This window comes from Artemia sp. Qi Xiang Cuo, chromosome 20 (assembly GCF_049724085.1).
Source record: "Artemia sp. Qi Xiang Cuo chromosome 20, ASM4972408v1, whole genome shotgun sequence".
NCBI classification, from domain to species: Eukaryota; Metazoa; Arthropoda; class Branchiopoda; order Anostraca; family Artemiidae; genus Artemia; species Artemia sp. Qi Xiang Cuo.
This window is the reverse complement of record NC_142813.1, coordinates 16,304,972-16,314,687: the sequence shown is the minus strand read 5'-3', so window position 1 is coordinate 16,314,687 and position 9,716 is coordinate 16,304,972. Positions and strand designations below refer to the sequence as shown.

The 9,716-nt window shown below is 35.7% G+C and overlaps 1 long non-coding RNA gene across 1 annotated transcript in view; it reads right to left on the bottom strand.

Moving 5' to 3' along the window:
• Positions 1-6,921: 6,921 nt before the first annotated feature.
• The window catches only part of LOC148939932 (uncharacterized), a 36,444-nt gene continuing 33,649 nt past the window's right edge, over positions 6,922-9,716 (bottom strand). Inside the window, exon 3 of the long non-coding RNA XR_016143487.1 lies at positions 6,922-7,081. This is a non-coding gene — a long non-coding RNA (uncharacterized LOC148939932). The remainder of the gene's footprint in view (positions 7,082-9,716) is intronic.

The window sequence follows — 9,716 nt, the reverse complement described above, 5'->3', positions numbered from 1 at the left end:
ATTTTTTCGATCTTTTGTGTGTTGTCTCAATAGAAAGTCTCATAATTAAAACATTTACCCTTTAGCTAGTTGAAAATGTGTATGAATTATTGATTTTTAGACGTATTGTAGTGATAATACGGGATAATTTTGCATTTTTTCTAACTTTTGTGTTTTCGCGATATAATGGCTCATATTTAAAAAATTTACAAGAACCATTATTAAATTTATGCATTTTCCAAAATCTCACTCTACATTTCGAGCTTCCAGGCACGTTTTAACTGCTTTAGCCAGCGGTGCATGCTCCCCCACCATAGAGGATGAGTGGTCTATACTTACCTTTTTAGGAGTGATTAATTAGAACTATGTTTACAGAAAATTTACGTTTAAGCAATTATTCAACTTTATTTCTGCTCTCTTTGCTCTCTTTATCTCTTTATCGTATTTATCGTAGAAAATGAAAATTACATTTGTCCATTTTCATAAATCACACTTTACGTTTCCAGCTTTATAAGTCAAATCCTAGGAAGTATTAACTACTTTTGCTTCTTGAAACTAAAATATAAACTCAGTCATAGCTGTTCGTGTTGGTTTCATCTATTCTTTAATAGTAATTTCTGATTGTTTCGAGTTTAAATTTTAAATGGTATTTGCATCTGCTGAGCTTAAGTTTAAAATGACCTTTACTTTTCCTTTGAAAACATATTTTTCGGAAAGTTTTTTAATTAATTTTTGTTTGTTTTTAATTGCAAAAAATTTCATGTTTTTAAAAATTTCTTATTTCATAATCAAACCGAAAATTTACAATAGCCATTATTAAATTTCTGCATTTTCCAAAATCTCACTCTACATTTCGAGCTTCCAGGCAAGTGTTAACTGCTTTAGCCAGCGGTGCATGCTCCCCCACCATAGAGGATGAGCGGTCTATACTTACCTTTTTAGGAGTGATTAATTAGAACTATGTTTACAGAAAATTTACGTTTAAGCAATTATTTAACTTTATTTCTGCTCTCTTTGCTCTCTTTATCTCTTTATCGTATTTATCGTAGAAAATAAAATTATATTTGTGCATTTTCATAAATCACACTTTACGTTTCCAGCTTTATAAGTCAAATCCAGGGAAGTATTAACTACTTTTGATTCTTGAAACTAAAATATAAACTCAGTCATAGCTGTTCGTTTTGGTTTCATCTATTCTTTAATAGTAATTTCTGATTGTTTCGAGTTTAAATTTTAAATGGTATTTGCATCTGCTGAGCTTAAGTTTAAAATGACCTTTACTTTTCTCTTGAAAACATATTTTTCGGAAAGTTTTTTAATTAATTTTTGTTCGTTTTTAATTGCAAAAAATTTCATGTTTTTAAAAATTTCTTATTTCATAATCAAACCGAAAATTTACAAGAGCCATTATTAAACTTCTGCATTTTCCAAAATCTCAATCTACATTTCGAGCTTCCAGGCAAGTGTTAATTGCTTTAGCCAGCGGTGCATGCTCCCCCACCATAGAGGATGAGCGGTCTATACTTACCTTTTTAGGAGTGATTAATTAGAACTATGTTTACAGAAAATTTACGTTTAAGCAATTATTCAACTTTATTTCTGCTCTCTGTGCTCTCTTTATCTCAATATCTTAATTATCGTAGAAATAAAATTTACTTTTGTGCATTTTCGTAAATCATACTTTACGTTTCCAGCTTTATAAGTCAACTCTTGGGACGTATTAACTAATTTTTCTTCTTGAAACTAAAATATAAACTCAGTCATAGCTGTTCGTTTTGGTTTTATTTATTCTTTAATAGTAACTTGCTTTTTCTTCATGGAACTAGAGTATAAGAATAATACTTACCTTTTTAGGAGTGATTAATTAGAAGTATGTTTACAGAAAATTTACGTTTAAGCAATTATTCAACTTTATTTCTGCTCTCTTTGATTTAATGTCGTAGCTCTTTACTTTTCATTGAAAAACATAGTTCTTGGAAAAGTTTTTTTTCCTGGTTTTATCACAGACATTAAATCTCATACAGGCTTCTATCAATGACATTAAATTTCGCTCCGTATGTAAAAAATAATAAAAAAAAAAACCTACATCTGACTAATTGATGAATTTTAGACATATAAAATTATAGATAAAATGAAAAAAATAAGTAACCCTGTTTATTACATTTATAGAATACCCCTCAGTATATTCATGAAGACTATACCTTTCCACAGAGCTTTTGGCCATAGTGTTCTCGACCTTTTTAGGATGTATGGAGCGAGTGGGGGCTCACTATCGAGGAGGAGGAGAATCTTCTAGCTACATGTGCAGAGAATGAGAGCATCGAGATCACCCCTGAGGAGGAGGAAGAACTTCTCTGTACATGTAGAGCGGTGGATCTCTTGAGGAGTGGGTCCTCGGTTCGAATACATAACCCGCGAGTTCGAGTGCGTGAAGATTTATTTGCGGAGGAGATACCCTCTCTCATAAATATTGTGCCAGTGGAGGGGGATCTGTTGAGGAGTGAGTCCGAGGATTTATTTGCTGAGGAGATACCCTCTCCCATAAATATTATATCAGTGGAGGAGGATGAGGTTCAAAAAATAGAACCTCCTGAGGTAGTATACATAAAAACAGTGATAAATATGGATATTACAAAGGAGTAAATATTTGAACATAGATTGTTTGTAAATTTGTTTATTAATAAAATGCATATATATATACAACAATGTCTTTAAATCTTCACTTTAGATTTCTTCATCTTCGATGTGTAGGCAACTGTCGTGAACCACTAATGCTGGTAAATCATTTGGATTCACTGTATATTGATCTTGATTGACTGCAAAGTCAGGGTCACATTTTCTACAGTACAATGTAACTTCACTCTTGTCACATCTCTTTGTATAGTCAATTATACTATTTGCATTCATATTATGAAATTCAAGAGTTTCAATCTGTCTATTTGAAGCAATATCACATACAGTGTTTTCAAATGGTGAATCACATTCCGTCACTGCCAAATAAAAATCCCTTGGTTTATAGTCATAGTAGGCGGTGTCATCGCAGTGATGACGTAGAAACCAGATTGTCTTGTTACCCCAACAGTTGAATTGTATACCATATTCCTCTTCCCAAAATAATTTAAATCCACGACGATACCACTCTCATAGAAATAAACTAAACTCACGTTTGGGATTCTTTCCGATTGTAGCGGGGTAAGTATTCTCCCACTGATCACATTTATCATTGTGACAATTGGAGCACAGGTGCCCTCTAGGATGTGAGTCACACACCTTCTCAAGACATGAATTACATCCTTTAATTTGTACTGCATAGCCTCTAGGTAATTTACAAGGATTACATAATTTACACTTTTCGCTATAGTCATCAATAATTGTACAATTCTCACATTGATTCCAACTGCCAAGAGTGTACATGCACAATGGACATATATAGAACATTTTTCGGTTTCCAATGTCAACTCACTCACAGCTAAAACGTAGCTGATCCTCTTCGTTCGATAAATTCAAGGTAGAGGGAAATGGGGGGGAGAGGAGTAACTCTGTGACGTTACCTCTATCGAATGATGGGGGGCGACATCTACATTGAAGCCAATATTCCCACCACCCCTAATATGTAAGCACGTCTCTGATTGGCTGAGATGGGGGATGTAACCGACTCGATCATTGGCTGAGAAGGAAACATGTGATCTAACTGTTTCCTATTCCAGGACACCTTGACATTCACCCCTCGCATGCACTTGTCCAAAAACAGCAATAATAAATAAATCCCTCAGGCCTAAAGATTAAAGAAGCCTTAATGTTTCTTAATTCCCTCTTCGTGAATCAACAATTTCCCCGCCGATTATGTAAATCAATTTCACAGGTTAAGCTAACCAAACAACAATGAAATCATGTTTGTTTCTTAATTCCCCCATCGTGAATCAACAATTTCCCCGCCGATTATGTAAATCACAGATTAAAGAAGCCTTAATGTTTCATAATTCCCCATGCTCGTGAATCAATAATTCCACCATCGATTATGTAAATCATCCCTCATGTCATTCGCACGTGGCCAAACAACAACAGATCGATTGACCTTGACTCACACACATTATTCTCGATCTATTATCCTTGAATAAATTATGCCCCGTCATCCCCACTCTCGTGAATCAATAATACTCCCATCGATTATGTAAATCACCCCTCGTGTCATTTGCACGTGGTCAAACAACAACAGATCGATTGACCTTGACACACCCCCGATTAGACGCTTTCGATACTCCTTGAATAAATTATGTCCCGTCAGCATTAAACTAAATTGTAGATGGCAGCACATGTGTTCGTCCCGGAGTAGCACCCCCCCCTCTACTAATATAGTAAGTGGGGTGTATACAATTCCGTGTTCTTGTGGGAAGTTCTATATTGGTAGGACTCACCGACAATTTGTTGAAAGATTTATTTAATACCGAAATTCGATAGAAAAAAACTCTACAATTAAGCAAACCTATGGAAGACTTCTCTCTAGGCTTAGCTGAACATATTTGGTTTTAACAAGATCATTTCTTAAACCTTGATTATATAATATGTATTTAAAATGATAAGATCTAGACATAATCGGAGAGAACAGCCATAGAAATTAAAAAACCTATATTTCCTTACCGTTCGGTAAATAAGGACACAGGTAATTTAAATACTGACTCGATTTATGATAATCTTCTAAAGAGTGAATTAACAGTCAATGGGGGAGTTAAGATTTTAAATAATCACCAGGGGACTATTTTACCTGTTAGACCAAAACGATTTGCTTCAGTAATAGCCAACAGAAGGATTATTTCGCAACAGAATAATTAAGGTAATTTCCAGTTTTTTTGTTTTTGTTTTTTTTTTTCCTCAGTTACTCTGGTGTTCTCACTAAAGTAACTCTATAATAGCATCTTTTCCCTACGTTGATCAGTTTGCGCCAATCCTATATATTTTTTTTTTGGTGGTGGTTTTATTGGTTTTTTAGTTTTAGCTTGTTTTTTTTTTATTGTCTTGTTCCTCTTATGTTTCTTTCGTGCTGAAGACACCTTGTTTGGATACAGGCGAAATATCCGCGTTGTTTTACATTTTTCGTTTCTTTTATCTACACTGGCCGCAGTCTCGGTTGTCGTTTTTCTTTTTTTTTTCACTGAGATGTTTCTCTTTGTTGGTTTTTTGAATCACAAAGGCCGTTTAATTAGAATAAATAGCTCTTTTGAAATTATTAAAATACTTTAGCGTAAAGAGCAAGGCATTGATGAGGGGACGGACCCCCTCATATAAGTAATAATTTCCGTTCATCTTAAGACTTAATCCTGCTCCTTGGTTTCAGTTGGAAAAACTTCTTTTTAATTTAATTTCCGAATTTTTTTTTAATAATGCTGGGAAATCCAGCGCCCCCTTTCATGGAACTTCTCTTCCCCCATGGAAAAATCTTCCGACGTAACCCAAAGCAAATTCACGAAAAATTCTAAGATGGGGAGGGAGGAGTTTTAATAAGGTGAATTATAGGGGAAGCATAAAAAATAAGGTACTTCCTTGTTAGCTAGCACACACTCAAGAATTGAAGTTACGTTTATCATAATAAAATATACCTAAGTATGATAAAAATATAATACTTTCGAAATAAATTTGGGCAATTTGTTTGCCCATTGGGGGGGGGGACTGGGGGTAAAGTATAGCGGGTCGACATGCCTAGTGTGTTAAGTACAATTATTCTGCATATTATGAAGTAAGGATTGTTGGACAAACTATACTTTAACCCCACCCCCTAATATGCAAATATATAGCCCAAATTTGTTTCTAACGTATTCACATTTAATTGAAGTATATCTTCAATGTAGTTTCCCACCGATCCTAAGCTAATTGCATAGTATAAAAAGCGTGAAAACCAGTTACTGCATTATGTTGGTGATACCAATTTTCGAGTTTGTACTAGCTAACAAGGAAATATGAAAAATAATCGTAGGAATCTTAAGATCACGGGGAGAAAGGGTTCGAAAGCCTCTTTCCTGCGAGTGCTTCACTGGTCTCTCCCTTTGCCTATTTGCCTTTTTAAGAGTCATTTGTTATAAATATAAAGCTTCCACAGGCAACTTAAGCCAGTCAAAGACACATGGTTTGGATACATACCGTACATACCTTTATAAGAATATCATCAGAAATATGCTGGAAAATTTTAAAACGTTTAGTTGAAGCACTTTTTTTTAATATAAAATCTCCTGTCAACCGAGTTTTGACCAAAACTAGCTTTCCATCAATTTTGAAGCATCTCTCTGAAGTGCTGCAACCTCTCTCAAAAGCTGAAAAAAAAATCACAAGGAAAGCCTTTAATGAGCCTTTCCATTTTTGACTGATTAGCATCATCTATGAGGAAAAAAAAAATTGTACATCCTGCTTTGGCAGTTAGCCAGTGAAATTTCACTATTGCCAAGTTTATCCATTGAGAGCCTCTAAGTGAGTAAACTTTCTAAAATGATTGATTAAATACAAAATGACTTGGAAGAGGCAAGTCAACCATGAAAACCAATTCTTACTTTAGAAAAAGGAAGTGAGTTCATTATTTTGAACATGGTTGGGTCTTAACCCTGTATAATTAGAAACATATCTGAAGAGAGTTCCGCTTCACCACTCACTCAGGTAATATTTAGGGGGAAATAAAGCTATATACCAACGTGAATACTTATCAAAATGAGAGACGCTAATATTTCTTTTTTTTTTCCCACTATTTTAGTAAAATGTTCCCAAGTATTTAACAAGTTTTCTTCTACTTTCCAAAACAGTATGGAACTTTTGATGAAAGGAATTGTGAAAATTAACCAAAACATGGGGGGAAACCGCCGCAAATAAAGTGCAAAATTAAGTTTTACGTCATCAAGTTCGCCAACTTGGAACTTGTCACTAAACGCTTTATTGAAAATAGCTTACCAGTAAATCCTGCCGGGCATCGACAAGCAAAGGTATTGACTGGATAAATAGGTCTAAATGGAACTGTATCACTTGCTATAAAATATGAAGCATTTCCAAATTTCAGCACTGAGACGCAATCTTCATAGTTCAGGCATGGCTCCCTAACGCAGAGCGTATCGTCAAATGGAAGTATCTAAAAATAACAGTAAATGAAGGTTACACAAAGTGGTGGCCGGTGTTTACACCCCCCCCCGGCAAATACCCCCCCGGCAAATACCCCCCCCCCGGATAATACCCCCGGAAAATACCCCTCCGGAAAATACCCCCCCCCGGAAAATACCCCCTGAAAAATAGCCCCCCCGGAAAACACCCCCTCCCCGGAAAATAACCCCCGCAGAAAATACCCCCCGCGGAAAATACCCCCATGGAAAATACCCCCCGCGGAAAATACCCCCCCCCCAAAAAAAAAAAAAGAAATAATAATACCTCCCGTGGAAAATAAGGCTTTCCAAGTTTGAGAATTTTATTTGAGTTTTATTTTTTTAGTTTCCGTTGGGGGACGGAATTTTGGTACTTGTGCATTATGCGCCACTCACTCAAGTTTAAGCTGTGTAAAACTCCAGAACACACCGCTTTTTTTGTTAGTTTCTTCGTTACTTTAGAAATAAATTTGCGCTATAAATTTGCAAATTAGGGGGCGGGGTCAAGCATAACGGGTCTGCATGCAAAATGTGTTTGTTACAGTTATTCTGCATATTAGATAGATAGACAAATAAGTGTATTTTAAAGCCAAATATACGGCCATGAACACAGTAAAATAGCATAAATGAATATAGTGAATGGGGGGGGGGGGGGTGTTTAACCCCCAAAACATGCCCTCCCATTTTTTTATTTCCGTAGGGGGATGGAATTTTGGTACTTCTGTATTATGCGCCACGCACTCAAGTTTACGCTGTGTAAAATTCGGGAACACACCGTTTTTTTTTTTTTGTTAGTTTCTTCATTACTTTAGAAAAAAAATTGCGCTATAGATTTGAACATTAGGGAGGGGGTAAGCATAACGGGTCTGCATGCAAAATGTGTTTGGTACAATTATTCTGCATATTAGATAGATGGACAAATAAGTGTATTTTAAAGCCAAATATACGGCCATAAACACAGTAAAATAACATAAATGATTATAGTGAATGGGGGGCGATTTTTAACCCCCAAAAATGCCCTCCTCACGAAAAATACCCCCTCCTTCGGAAAGTAACCCCCGCGAAAAATACCCCCTCCTTGGAAAATACCCTCGTGAAAAATACCCTCCCCCCTGTGGAAAATAAGGTTTCTAAATTTGAAACTTTATTTGAGTTTTTTTACTTTCAGTCAGTTCTTTTTTTTATCGTTGAAGTCAGAAAATAATTCTTTCTCGGTATATGGCCACTTCTATTTAATAGGCTTTTTAGTTTTCAGTTTGTCTTTATTGGTTGTAGGCTTTATTTTCATAGTGCGTGTCTTGCTATTTGTGGTGGTGGGCCTTCGCTATTACTTTTGATTTGGAAGTTATGCTGGATAATGCGTATTCTGTTAACTAATACGTATATACATTGCAAAACAAACCAAATCAAAAGTACTTTCAGCGTCACCTCAATGCGGCGGTGAGGTGATAACAGGGTAAAGTTAGATATGACTTTTATGGTAAGAAAATAATAATCAAAGCAAAGATTTACTACTGATAAAAGCATTCTGGACCCAAAGTTCTTATTTCTATATTATTTCCAAATGGGTTCCACCAGTTAACAATATTGTAGTTTTATTAATATCTAACTCCACTCTGGCTAAGCACGCTGAATCTATTTATCTGTAAACTCAACGCTATAAAAAGAGCTGACGCATTTGTAGTATTCTTAATTTAAGTATTTTGGTATATGATGGGCGTGGAGGGGGGGGGGTGTTGTTGCCCTCCAGTCACTTTCGACTATTTGAAACGGCACTCGATCTTTCAATTTCCTTGGCAACTAGGCCCCCTCCCACGTCACTTTTCCCCAAAATCGTCCAATCAAAATTTAGAGATAGCTTATCGACAACTATGTCTCTAGAGATAAAATGACGCCCTACAGCCCCTGGGAAAAGGTTTTTAAGTTATAAAATTGCCCTTTGTTTAATTTGTTATTGGGAAGTATACATTCATTTTTCGGGTGGGAAGCGGAGGACGAATTCTATAGTGGGAGAATTTTAAATAGTTTCCAGGTGTTGAAATTTTAAGAAGAAATTTTACGCTGGGTGAATTTGCAAGAAGTCATATAAGAAATTTCTTTATATGTCTTGCTTTGTCTTTGCCATTTTAATTTTACGCGTGGGGGTGTTAAGGGTAATTGTCCGGGGTAAATCTTCGCCAGGATTGAATTGTCCAGAGGATATTTCTAAGGGGAGGGGTATTTTTCGTGGGGGAGGGCCTTTTTTGAGGGGGGGGGGGTTAAACACACACACACACCCATTCACTACATTCATTTATGTTATTTTACTGTGTTCATGGCTGAGTATTTGGCTTTAAAATACACTTATTTGTCTATCTATCTAATATGCAGAATAATTGTACCAAACATATTTTGCATGCAGACCCGTTATGCTTACCCCCCCCCCCCTACTGTGCAAATCCATAGCGCAAATTTATTTATAAAGTAACGAATAAACTAACAAAAAAAAAAAAAAAACGGTGTGTTCACGAATTTTACACAGCGTAAACTTGAGTGAGTGGCACATAATACACAAGTACCAAAATTCCATCCCCCTAGGGAAATAAAAAAACTCAAATAAAATTCTTAAATTTGGAAAGCCTTATTTTC